This window comes from Phyllobates terribilis, unplaced genomic scaffold, assembly GCF_046119375.1.
Source record: "Phyllobates terribilis strain yellow unplaced genomic scaffold, ASM4611937v1 Scaffold_3__8_contigs__length_932513732, whole genome shotgun sequence".
Classification (NCBI taxonomy): domain Eukaryota; kingdom Metazoa; phylum Chordata; class Amphibia; order Anura; family Dendrobatidae; genus Phyllobates; species Phyllobates terribilis.
This window is the reverse complement of record NW_027362763.1, coordinates 418,782,231-418,795,799: the sequence shown is the minus strand read 5'-3', so window position 1 is coordinate 418,795,799 and position 13,569 is coordinate 418,782,231. Positions and strand designations below refer to the sequence as shown.

Here is a 13,569-nt window from a genome sequence, read left to right as displayed (position 1 = left end):
CCCTCCCAATACACGTGGATGACTCGGGATCACCCACTTCTGTTTATTACTAGGGGTGACACGTATGCGTGCAGTCTAGAGAAGCAGTGGAGGAAGCAACCACTTGTCTAGCACAGGGGTGGTGCTGTAGGCTCAGGAGACTGGATGCTTTCCTGTGGATCCGTATAAGTGGGCGCTGCTGCTGCCTCCACATAAGAAGCGACATAGAACGTGGCCGTAGATGACGCACAGATGTAGGCTGTCTGCACAGAGGACGTGCGCTCATCCCTCCGGCACTGCTCAGCTCAGGCCTCTGTACCAGGAGGGGGCGATCACACCTCCCTGTGTGCGAGGGGGGAGGGGGCTGCCAGGCTTTCCTTCTCCAGCGTCCTGAGCATCAAGGTGGAGACCGACGGGCGAGGAGAGAAGGAGGAACATTCCCGCATACACAGGTCTGGGTATCCATCCTCCTGCCCGAGCTCCCTATACTCACCGCAGGGGTACATCTGTGCAGTGCTCCCCGTATATATTACAGGCAGATCCGTGCAGTGCTCCCTCCATATATACATTACAGGCAGATCCGTGCAGTGCTCCCTCCTTATATACATTACAGGCAGATCCGTGCAGTGCTCCCTCCATATATATATTACAGGCAGATCCGTGCAGTGCTCCCCGTATATATTACAGGCAGATCCGTGCAGTGCTCCCTCCATATATATATTACAGGCAGATCTGTGCAGTGCTCCCCGTATATATTACAGGCAGATCCGTGCAGTGCTCCCTCCATATATATATTACAGGCAGATCCGTGCAGTGCTCCCCGTATATATTACAGGCAGATCAGTGCAGTGCTCCCTCCATATATACACACACACACACACACACACACACACACATTACAGGCAGATCCGTGCAGTGCTCCCTCCATATATACACACACACACACACACACACACACACACACACACACACACATTACAGGCAGATCCGTGCAGTGCTCCCTCCATATATACACACACACATTACAGGCACATCCGTGCAGTGCTCCCTCCATATATACACACACACACACACACACACACACATTACAGGCAGATCTGTGCAGCGCTCCCTCCTTATATACAGTGGTGTACTTTAGGGATGTGACTTAACAAGGAGTGCAATTTCAAAGCTAGATACAGAAGTAATTATTTTTTGCTGACCATTTACACAATACAGGGGAAGATAGTGATATTCATTCCTGACTTCCTATATTTTAAATGTAGAACCCAAGGATAGTTATGGAAACTAATAAAGCATAACTGTAATCGGGGCTGTTTGGCTTCAATTAAGGTGCCCAGCATTTGGCAGATACCCTAATGGAAAATAAACAAACCCCCCTTATACATAAAGGGATACGTCTGATGTTTTTTTGCGTCCGTCATGCGACAAATATAGTTTGCACAAAAATGATGGTGGTTCTGGTGATGTGTTCATGTACAGATGGTGGGTCTAGTTACATATTCCAGTTCTGATGACAAATTCATGTAGTGATGGTTGTTCTGGTGCTATATTCATGTAGTGATGATGATTCATTCATCACCAGAACCATCATCAGTACATGAATATGAATCCAAAATCATCATCAATACTTAGTGCACCAGATGCATCAATAGTACATGAATATGGCACCAGAAACATCAGTAAATAAATGACACCAGAAAGACCATCAGTATATGAATACGTCACCAGAACCACCATTAGTACATGAATGCATCACTAGATCCACTATCAGTACATGTATACATCAACATATCCACCATCAGTGCATGACTACGTCACCAGAACCACCATAAGTATATGAATACATGACCAGAACCAAAAGTACTTGAAGTACTTGAATATAAGAACCAAGCTTAGTACCAATGATCAATTTTAATATCAAATCAGCCCCATAAACAACTTTATCGCATGAACCTACAACTCCCAATAGGTCCTTAACAATGGTAAGGAGATACTGGGAGTTGCTATTAACAGCCATCAGCAGACTGCAGACCATATAGAAACCACAGTACTGATGAGAATTAGTCAGTATTACAAATAAACATTTACCGTACATCCAGGTACCTTATACATGACATCTTCTCTGGAGTAGTCTCTCTTTTCATCTCCATCTTGTCTAGATGCCATGATGACTTTTCACATCCACATCTAGTCTCTGCAGACCTCCTTCTCCGGTCATTTGCAGCACATCCCCACACAGTGCCCTTAAAAATAAGTGTGTTACTGAAATGCCCTGTGCATAAAAATATCTGTTCATATGATGACCTCAATAAGCCACCTGTGGTATATGGCCTCCACACTGTCTACGATTATCAGCTAAAACAGCCACACCATCTGCCCCTATGAACAGCCTATACCATGGCTGTCCCCTCTGTAATTTTCCTTTACACTTTCTATATCTCCACACTGACTCCACCATGCTAACCCCTCTCCATATTGTGCCTCCATTTCACGCTGTCTCCTCTTATCCATTCTGTGCCCCTCTTCACACTATGTCCTCATATTGCCCACCATGCTGCCCTCTTCAAACTATAATCACTCCTCACACTCCCCCTATAAAGTATGATGGTCACCGCAACCATCCATACGGTATGCTATCCACAACAAGTCACCAATATATAGTATGGTCACCATCACATCCCCCATATATAGTATGATATCCACCACCACCCCACATGTAATTGAAACCAGAAGTTTACATACTGTGGTAGATAGGCTCAATTGGCTCTTGTCTCTTTAAATTTTCAGTTGGTTTATTTGAGCAGCATAAACCAATGTAAAGTTCATGAAAAGAAACACAGCCCATCCAGCTCAACGGCAAACAAAATAAGAAAAGAGTCCAGCAAAGTCCTTGCACCGGCCGAGGTCCAGCCACTCCGGGTTAGCAAAAAAAAAAAAAAAAAAAAAACACAGTTCAGAGTTAGCAGGAACAAACACACTCCTCTCTCTGGAGCTGGCCTCCAGATACTGACCACCTCTTCAATCAGACAGCTGGCTTTTTATAGCCCCTAAACCACGCCCTGCAGTGGAGATAGGGTGGATAGCTTCCCTTCCAGCACTCAGCTGTCCACCTGTAAAGCATGCTCTTGTAACGTTGGCTATTAACCCTCTCTGCACCTAATGTGCAGGAGAAATCTCCATGTTTTACATCACTGAAGCAAAAAGTCTCAGAGACACTTATCTCCCCTCCAGTATTCTGCCAGTGACTTTTGTCACATATTTCCCCCCTCTGCCCAAAGCCGGGGGTTTGGGCACCTTCAGACACCAGACAGGGAATTCTAGAGAGGGCATCAGCATTTCCATGTAGTTTCCCGGGCCTGTGCTCTACCTGAAAATTAAAGTCTTTCAGTGCTAGGAACCACCTAGTTACCTGGGCATATTTACCTCTCTTTTCTCTCAACCATCTCAACGGGGCATAGTCTGATACTAGTCTAAACTTCTGGCCTAGTAGGTAATATCTCAGAGTATCTTTGGCCCATTTTATGGCTAAGCACTCTTTTTCTATTAATGCGTAGTTCTTCTCGCAGGACAAAAGCTTTCGGCTCAGATAGAGAATGGGATGTTCTTCCCCATTTATTTCTTGAGAGAGTTTCTTCCCCATTTATTTCTTGAGAGAGTACGGCTCCTAGACCAACTTCTGAAGCGTCTGTCTAGACCACAAACTCTTTCTCAAAGTCTGGTGCGACCAGGACTGGCTGCTTACACAGTGCTAGCTTCAACCGTTGGAACGCTGTCTGTTTCCTCCGTCCATTTCACCATTGTTGGTCTGGTGCCTTTGAGGAGATCCATGAGTGGCGCGGCCATCATGGAAAAATTTAGGAAAAACCGCCGGTAATATCCCACCATTCCCAGGAACGCTGTCACTTGCTTTTTTGGAGAGCGGTTGCGGCCAGTTCAGGATTGCCTCCACTTTATTGACTTGTGGCTTTATCTCGCCTCTCCCGACGACATAGCCCAAGTATTTGGCTTCTTCTTTTGCAACTGCGCATTTTTTCGGATTTCTTGTAAATCCCGCCTTCCTTAGAGCATCCAGAATCACCTGTACCTTAGGTAGATGACTAGCCCAGTCTGGGCTAAAGATCAAATGTCGTCAAGGTAGGTTGCGGCATACTTCTTTTGTGAGGCTAGGATCCGATCCATAGCCCTCTGGAAGGTGGCTGGGGCCCCCTGAAGAACGAATGGCATCCGAGTGTATTGGAAACACACATCAGGTGTCGAGAAAACCGTCTTCTCCTTGGCCGTCTGAGACATGGGGATCTGCCAGTAGCCCTTCATCAGGTCGAGGGAGGTGATATACTTCGCCGGTCCAAGCCTCTCGATGAGTTCGTCGACGCGGGGCATCAGGTATGCGTCACACTTGGACACCCCATTCATCCGGCATTACAAAACCTCCACTCCCCATTGGGTTTTGGCACGAGGACGATGGGACTCAACCATCCACTCTTCGACTCTTCTATCACCCTGAGGTCTAGCATAATTTTCACTTCGGTTGAGATCACCTCTCGGCGTGCTTCAGGAATCCTGTAGGGCTTCAGGTTCACTCGTATATGCGGCTCTGTTAGCACATCATGCTTTACCACCTGAGTACGCCCCAGCAACTCTGAGAACAGGTCACGATTCCGCTGTAGCAGTTCTCGACATTGTTGCTTCTGAGACGGCGATAGAGTCTCTGCTATCGTGACCTCTTCCACCTTGCCTCTGGGGGCGACTCCCAGGCATGGGGCTTCCACAGGTTCCTGGTCTCACCACGGCTTGAGCAGGTTCACATGGTACACTTGATGCGTCTTTCTTTGGCCAGGTTGGTGGACTTTATAATTAACTTCATTGATTTTCTTCACCACCTCGTACGGGCCTTGCCATTTGGTCAGGAACTTGTTCTCAACGGTAGGGATTAGGAGCAAAACACGGTCCGCAGGCTGGAACTGCCTCGGCCTCGCCGATCAGTTATACACCCTTGCCTGGGCCTTCAGCGCCTGGAGGAGATGCGCCTTCACGGTAGGCATCACTTACGCCATTCTTTCCTGCATCTGGGCGGCATGTTCAATGATGCTCCGGTGTGGCGTAACCGCGACTTCCCAGGTTTCCTTAGCGATACCAAGGAGTCCTCGCGGATGTCGTCCATATAGTAACTCAAATGGGCAAAAACCAGTGGAGACTTGCGGAACCTCCCTTATCGAGAAAAGCAGGAACGTCAGCAGGTAGTCACAGTCACGTCCATCCTTTTCTACGACCTTCTTGAGCATCGCTTTCAGGGTTTTATTAAAGCTCTCTACTAGGCTGTCTGTCTGCGGATGGTAAATGGAGATTCGCAGCTGGGTAATCTGGAGGACTCTACACAGCTCCTTATTACCTTGCTCATGAACGGGGTCCCTTGATCAGTTAGTATCTCCTTCAGCAGACCTGTCCTGGCAAATATATGGACAAGTTCCCTGGCTATGCACTTACTTGATGAGTTCCTTAGCGGTACCGCTTCTGGATACCGGGTCGCATAGTCCATGATCACGAGAATGTATTGGTGGCCCCGGGCTGATTTGACTAAGGGCCCCACTAGGTCCATAGCAATTCTCTCAAAGGGGACCTCTATCACCGGTAGTGGAACTACTGAAATGGGAGGTGGGCGTGGTTATCTGGCAGGTGGGGCAGGACCTACAATAGTCTAAGATTTCCCGGTAACATCCTGGCGAATAGCACTTCCTCATTATTCTCTCCTGGGTTTTCTCAACCCCTAGGTGTCCCTCCAGAATATATGAGTGGGCCATGTCCAACACCCTCCGACGGTATGGCCCTGGAACCAACAGCTGTTCCACTACCTCTTCACCTTTTAGTTTAGTTACCCGGTATAATAGCTCCCCCTGAACTGCAAAGTGTTGGTACCTGGTGTCCGCCCCCGGCTATTGAGCAACACCATTAAAAACAGTAATATTGTCCCATGCCCCTTTCAAGGTCAAGTCTAAACTTGAGCTGACCCAAAGTTCTCTCTGGGCACCTCTAATTCAGGGAGGTCGGCCACCTCGGTCACAGTCTCGTCCTCGTCGCCTGCAAGGACACGCAGTGTGAAGTCATCTACTTCCGATGTCGACCGGGATATTTCTCTTGGGTCGTGGGTTTTGTCCACGTGACTTAGTCTGGATCCCTTCCCCTACAAGTCCCAGAGCAAGGGAAAATCGCGCCCCAATATGACGGGATGTATCAGGTCCCTGACCACCCCGACATCGTGGGATTGGGCGCCACAGTCTGTTCCAACTGTCACACTGGCCACTGGGTAATTCTTGGCGTCTCCATGTATGCAGTGGACGCCCACAGTTTTGGTAGGGATCAGCTGGTGGGGAAGGATGGCACTGATTAGGGTCACCAGACTCCCAGAGTCCAATACTCCTAGCACCCTTATTCCATTAATGGACACGGCACACGCCTGCGGCCCCTCGCCGGGCTGACCATCCACACTGCAGGCTGGATAGGCATAATATGAACACCATCTGCCTAGGCTGCAGTCCATTGGATCAGGAGACATGTCACACCGAGTGACTACGGGTCCAGGGTTGTGACACCGCCAACAAACAATATCCCTCACAGCAGTCTTTGCGGCACCTTCAGTGGAAGTGGGAAGCCACCCCGTTGTGCCTCTGAACCCCTTCCATGGTGAACCCGCCCCCTTTTGGGCATCCCAGTACGGGGAAGTGACTATACCCGGTTTCCCAAGGGATTTCTCAATGACCTGGTACCTCTCTGCTAGGCCGACGAGGACGTCTGTGTTCTGGGGATCGCCTTGGGCGACCCAAGTCTGAACCAACTTAGGAAGGAAGTGTATGAACCTATCAATCACTTCGCGCTCGACCATCTGAGCAGGAGTGGAAGACTCTGGCTGCAACCATTTCTGAACGAGATGCAGCAGGTTAAACATCTGCGACCGAAGGGGTTTGTCGCCTGCATACTCCCATTAGTGGACTCGTTGGGCTCTCATTGCCATATTCACTCCCAGGCGTGCCAGGATTTCTGTCTTTAGCTTGGCATATTCTTTGGCATCCTGCAGTGCTAAGTTATAATATGGCTTTTGAGGTTCACCCGACAAATATGGAGCCAGAACCTCTGCCCACTGTTCTGGTGGAAGTCTCTCTCGTTCTGCTACCCGTTCCAAAACAGTCAGAAATCCCTCCACATCATCCCCTGGGGTCATCTTTTGCATGACTCGTCTAACCGTTTTCCGGACGCATGCACCATCACATGGAGTTGGGGGAGGGGCTTCCGGCCTCCCACAAACCACCTCTGCAAGTAGCTCAATCTGCTTCTGCTGTCGATACTGGTCTTGTTGATGCTGCTGCTGGTGACGGAACTGGTCTTGTTGCTGCTGCTGTTGTCGGTACTGGTCTTGTTGCTGCTGCTGTTGTTGAATCTGTTGCATCAGTAGTTTATTTGTCTCCTGCTGCATGTTCTGCTGGCTCTGCAGGCTCTGCTGGTGCTACTGTGCCTGCAACAAATGCTTAAGCAGGTCCTCCATTTTGTTCAGCGTCACGTACTGACTTACGGCCGCCTTCACCCAGGACATGCAGCGCCTCTTATAACAGTCACACGTGTTCGCTGGGAATGCTGCCCGCATTCTCCACCAACTGTGGTAGATCAGCTCACTCAGCTATGCATTGAGGTATAAACGGAACACTGTCTCTTTAAATTTTCAGTTGGTTTATTTGAGTAGCATAAACCAATATAAAGTTCATGAAAAGAAACGCAGTCCATATGGCCTAATGGCAAACAAAATAAGAAAAGAGTCCAGTAAAGTCCTTGCACCGCCGGGGTTCGGCCACTCTGGGTTAGCAAAAAAACACACAGTTCAGGGTTAGCAGGAACAAACACATGCTCCTCTCTCTGAAGCTGGACTCCAGATACTGACCACCTCCTGAGTCAAACGGCTGGCTTTTTATAGCCCCTAAACCATGCCCTGGAGTGGAGATACTGTGGATAGCTTTCCTCCCAGCACTTAGCTATCCACTTGTAAAGCATGACCTTGTAACTGGCCATTAAACCTCTCTGCACCTAATGTGCAGGAGAAATCTCCAGGTTTTACATCAGTGAAGCAAAAAGTCTCAGAGACGCGCATCTCCCCACCAGTTTTCTGACAGTGACTTTGTCACAAAACACTATATAAAAGGACACATATGCATGTTTTTCTCAATATCTAACATGAAATCAGAATAAATCTTTCCCGTTTTAGGTCAATTAGGATTACTATAATGTTTAATTTTTGCCAAATGCCAGAATAATGAGAGAGAGAATGTTTTAAGGCATTTTTATGACTTACTGCAAAGTCAAAAGTTTACATACATTGCATTAGTATTTGGTACCATTGCTCTTAAACTGAATGACTTGGGTCAAATGTTTGGGATATCCTTACAGAAACTTCTCACAATTGTTGGTCGAAATTTGGGCCCATTCCTCCTGACAAAACTGGTGTAACTGATCCAGGTTTGTAGGTCGCCTTGCTCGCACCTGCCTTTTCAGCTTTGCCCATAAATTTTCAATAGGATTGAGATCAGGGCTTTGTGATGGCCTCTCCAACACGTTGACTTTGTTATCCTTAAGCCAGTTTGTTACCATGTTGGCAGTATGCTTCAGGTCATTGTCCATTTGGAAGACCAATTTCCGCCCAACCTTTAACTTCCTGGCTGATCTCTGAGATGTTGCTTCAATATTGCCACATAATCTTCTTTTCTCATGATGCCATCTATTTTGTGCAGTGCACCAGTCCCTCCTGCAGCAATACAACCCCACAACATGATTCTGCCACCCCCGTGTTTCACAGTTGGGATGGTGTTCTTAGGCTTCCAAGCTTCTCCCTTTTTCCAAACGTAACGATGGTCATTATGCCCAAAAAGTTCAATTTTAGTTTAATTAGGCCACAGGACATGTCTCCAAAAAGTAAGGTCTGTGTTCCTGTGTGCATTTGCAAACATTAATCTGACTTTTTTATGTTTCTTTTGGAGTAATGGCTTCTTCCTGGCAGAGTGGCCTTTCAGCCCATGTTGATACAGTACTCGTTTCACTGTGGTTATTGACACAATCTTACCAGCTTCCTCCATCATCTTCACAAGGTCTTTTGCTTTTGTCCTTGGGTCGATATGCACATGTCGGACCAAAGCACGTTCATCTCTGGGACACAGAACCCGTCTCCTTCCTGAACGGTATGATGGCTGGACATTCCCATCTTGTTTGTATTTGCGTATAATTGTTTGTACAGATGAACGAGGCACCTTCAGGTATCTTGAAATTGTACCCAAGGATGAGCCAGACTTGTGCAAGTCCACAATTCTCTTCCTGATATCTTGACAGATTTCTTTAGACTTTCCCATGATGCTATACAAAGAAGCAGTGTTTCAGGTGTGCATTAAAATACATCCACAGGTGTGTCTCTAATTAACTCAGATGTTGCCCAAAAAAAAACAGAAACTTCCAAACACATGACATCATATATGGGCAGTCCAGTCTTGTTTAAAGGCATAGTAATCTTAGTGTATGTAAACTTTTGACTTTGCCTTAAAACATTCTCTCTCTCTCATTATTCTGGTATTTGGCAAATATTAAAAATGATGGTAATCCTAATTGACCTAAAACGGGAAAGGTTTATTCTGATTTCATGTCAGATATTGAGAAAAACATGCATATGTGTCTTTTTATATAGTGTATGTAAACTTCTGGTTTCAATTGTATGTATATAGTATGATATTCACCAAAGATACCAATAAATAGTGTGATGTCCAAAACAGCCCCCATGTATACTATGATGGCTGCCACAGCACCACATACAGTATTATGGCCCACAAACATCACCTCAAACAGTATCATATTCACCACAGCCCCTTATCCAGTATGGTCACCACAGTCCCTAGTATAATGTTCTCCACTGCCCCATATACAGTATGGTCACCACAGCTTCTCATATACTTTGCTGTCCCCCCCAACCCCATACAGCCCCTCATTTCATGGCCCAAACGCACAGCCCCTCATTTTTGGCCCAAATGCATAGCCCCTCATCGCGGAATCCAAGTTCCCTGCATGCGCCTTCTCCAACAAGGCGCAGGTTGGAAGTGGCCTGCATTCTGTTGGAGTTCCCAGCAGAGCAGAGGAGATTACAGCTCCTCTGCCGGGCGGCGATCACAGCAATTGTATTCGCGTCTGACAGATGCAAATACAATTGAGTGCAGGGAAGGAGTGACGGTCAGGGCGCAGGCAAAGAGGTGTGCGCTGTAAGTGACTTGATACTGCTCCACTGTGTCCCGCGCCTTGGCCGTCACTGTGCTGAATATCTGTGGCCGGAGGAGAGCTCCGGGCTGCCGCAGGCATTCAGCAATTTTTTCTTTTTCAAAATCCCTCGGATAGGCAAGAGGTAGTTCCCTGGGCAAGTGCCTACCCTGCCTAATCCCTGTCCCGACCCTGCTGGCAGATGTATGCAGTTCTTCCTCCATATATATATTTCTTACATATCTACAGAACTTAACTGTATTTTTTGGATTATAAGACTCACTTTTTTCCCCAAATTTGGGAGGAAAATGGGGGGGTGTTTTATAATCCAAATGAAGCTTACCAGGGCGAAGGCGACTGCGGTGGGACGGGGTCATAGGAGGCAGGATCGGTGCTGCAAGAAGCTGGCAGCGCAGAGGTGCGGCTCCCGAGTTCTCAATTTGTGCATGCGCCGCCTCCGGGGACCATTTTCCTGAAGTCCATTGCAGTTAAAACAATGGAGGTGCGGGAACTCCGCCAACATTTTCTGAAAGCCTGGGGCCACCGCAGCCTCGCACCGCTGAACACCCCCTCTTCCCAGCCCCGGGCCCCATTCCTGCCGCTGCTAGCTTCTTGCAGCAGTGACCCTGCTCCATCGCAGCCCCCCCCGGTAAGCTACCGTAAAATCGGACAATAAGAATCACCATTTTATAAAAAAAAAAATCTTTCCTTCTACTCCTCCCCAAAATTTGTGGTGCATCTTTTGGTCAGGTGCGTCTTATACTCCGCAAAATATGGTAATTCATGGACGTCTATGGTTTGATTTCTTTGCCTGTGTGGATTGGATGGTTTATTACCGACATCTGGTGTGAATTTCATGTTAATAGCACCTTTAGAAATATATTTATTTAGAAAATTGGTGACATGTTCAATACTTCTTTCACTCGCTGCATATTACTGGCAGATCTGTGACTTTCCATCCTGAGTCCTAATCTTAGGTGTAGCCATTTGACCGACTTGTTTTGCGCTAATTTTGTGCTCTTCATTGTAGAGTCTACAGATCCATGAGGCACATTTTCATGACACATGAACTATATGTCTAGCTAATTATATACACTTTAGTATCATACATACACTATAGATATACTGTAGCTCTATAACTATTAATATACACTGTAGTATGCTATGCACACTATAACTATAGCTCTGTAACTACTAATATACACTGTAATATCATACATACACTATAGCTATAGCTCTGTAACTACTAATATACACTGTAATATCATACATACACTATAGCTATAGCTCTGTAACTACTAATATACACTGTAATATCATACATACACTATAGCTATAGCTCTGTAACTACTAATATACACTGTAATATCATACATACACTATAGCTATAGCTCTGTAACTACTAATATACACTGTAATATCATACATACACTATAGCTATAGCTCTGTAACTACTAATATACACTGTAATATCATACATACACTATAGCTATAGCTCTGTAACTACTAATATACACTGTAATATCATACATACACTATAGCTATAGCTCTGTAACTACTAATATACACTGTAATATCATACATAGATACACTATAGATAATTTACTCTGTAGTATCATACATATACTTGAGATCAGACTCTCATACCTAAACTAATATACACTGTAGTATCATACACACACTATCAGGCTGTGTGCCCACAATGCGTTTTTTAAGCGTTTCCGCAGCGGCAAAAACTCTTAAAAACGCTTGGTAGAAGGCCTGCCATGTTCCCCAATGATAATCTGCATGTGCTGTGCACATGCTGTGGAAATTTCCACTGCGGATTATCATTGTGGAAAAAAACGCAGCACTACCAGTTATTTTGCGGAAGCGCTGTGTTTTCGCCGCCATTGACTTGCATTAGAACGCATGTATTCCGCTTCACTAGATAAGGACATGCGGAATGCATACGTTCAATGTGCGGATGGTACCCAGGTCTAGAGCAGAGGAGACTCTCCTCCGGACCCGGGTACCATAAAAAACTGTAAAAAAAAAAAAAAGAATAAAATAAAAAATATACATTATACTTACCTTCTGATGGCCCCCGCTGCGCTCGTCCTCCCATGCCGGCAGATCGCGATGGACTGGAGGACCTGCGCTGACTTCATAGTCATGTGACGGCAGGTCCTTCAGTGTCCCGCGATCTGCCGGCAAGGGAGGACGGAGCGAAGCAAAACTGCGGGGGCCATCAGAAGGTAAGTATAGATTTATTTTTTTATTTTTAACCATTCTTTGGGGTCACACTATATAAATCCATGCCGTTTGCATGGATTTATATAGTGTGACCAAGTTGATAAGCACTTTCCAAGTGATGCTAAAATCGCTTGGAAAGCGCTTGTCAACCCGCATGCGGAAATGCATGTGAAGAACACTTCACATCCGCATGTCCCTGGCAGGAAAAACGCATTTACAATCCACATGTACAATCCGCATGTACAATCTGCATGCGTTTTTTCTGCCAGGGAGATGCAGAAACGCTCAGGAAAAATCCGGAGCATTTCTGCATCATGGGCACATAGCCTTAACCTAGCTCTGTAGCTAGTAATACACAATGTAGTATTATACATACTCTATAGATATAGCTCTATAATTAATATACAATGTAGTATCATATATACACACACACACACTATCAACCTAGCTCTGTAGCTAAATAAGAGATAACTTCGAGAAAAGGGTAGCAAAATCATGTAAGAAGTAACCATATTGTTTTATGCTACTATGTGGACTATTATATAGACCAGCCGCTCTAAACACTGAAGGTCAGAAATGAGCGATACTGGGTCATCAATGAATAGAAAAATATATAGTAACTTTATTGATAGCATAATTACAAACAGGTAGAATAAAGTGCATCAGACAAATATATAATAAAAACAACTAGAGTTAACATAGTGGCAGGTACTGGACTGATATATAGATATAAGGACATGCAATGGATGTAAACAGTATACAATTCAAATATGGTGAATCATGTGCTACTCATAGGTCACATGGCTACATATTACCTATTTACATAAATTATATTGCACCATATGAACATAGCAATATCACCTTTGCGTTATATATTATATCAGTAGCTTAGAGTCCAGACCAGCCACGTAGTACACGTCCCCCGATGCACGTTTCGGCGAAAACCTTTTTCAAGGGGTGCCAGAAAGTCCTCCTTTTTGCAGCCGGGTTAACAGAAGTCCATACACAATGGTTGCCGGGGGCAACGGTCGCGCCGGGCCGCTCAGAGCCTAACGGGTACAGAGCCTTCCCAGGCGTATATTC

The 13,569-nt window shown here is 45.9% G+C and overlaps 1 protein-coding gene across 1 annotated transcript in view; it reads left to right on the top strand.

Moving 5' to 3' along the window:
- Window positions 1-290: 290 nt before the first annotated feature.
- Window positions 291-13,569, top strand: part of SNAP91 (synaptosome associated protein 91) — a 211,750-nt gene continuing 198,471 nt past the window's right edge. The window contains exon 1 of the mRNA XM_073675641.1: window positions 291-431. The gene's annotated coding sequence lies outside the window, so the exon portion shown is untranslated. The remainder of the gene's footprint in view (window positions 432-13,569) is intronic.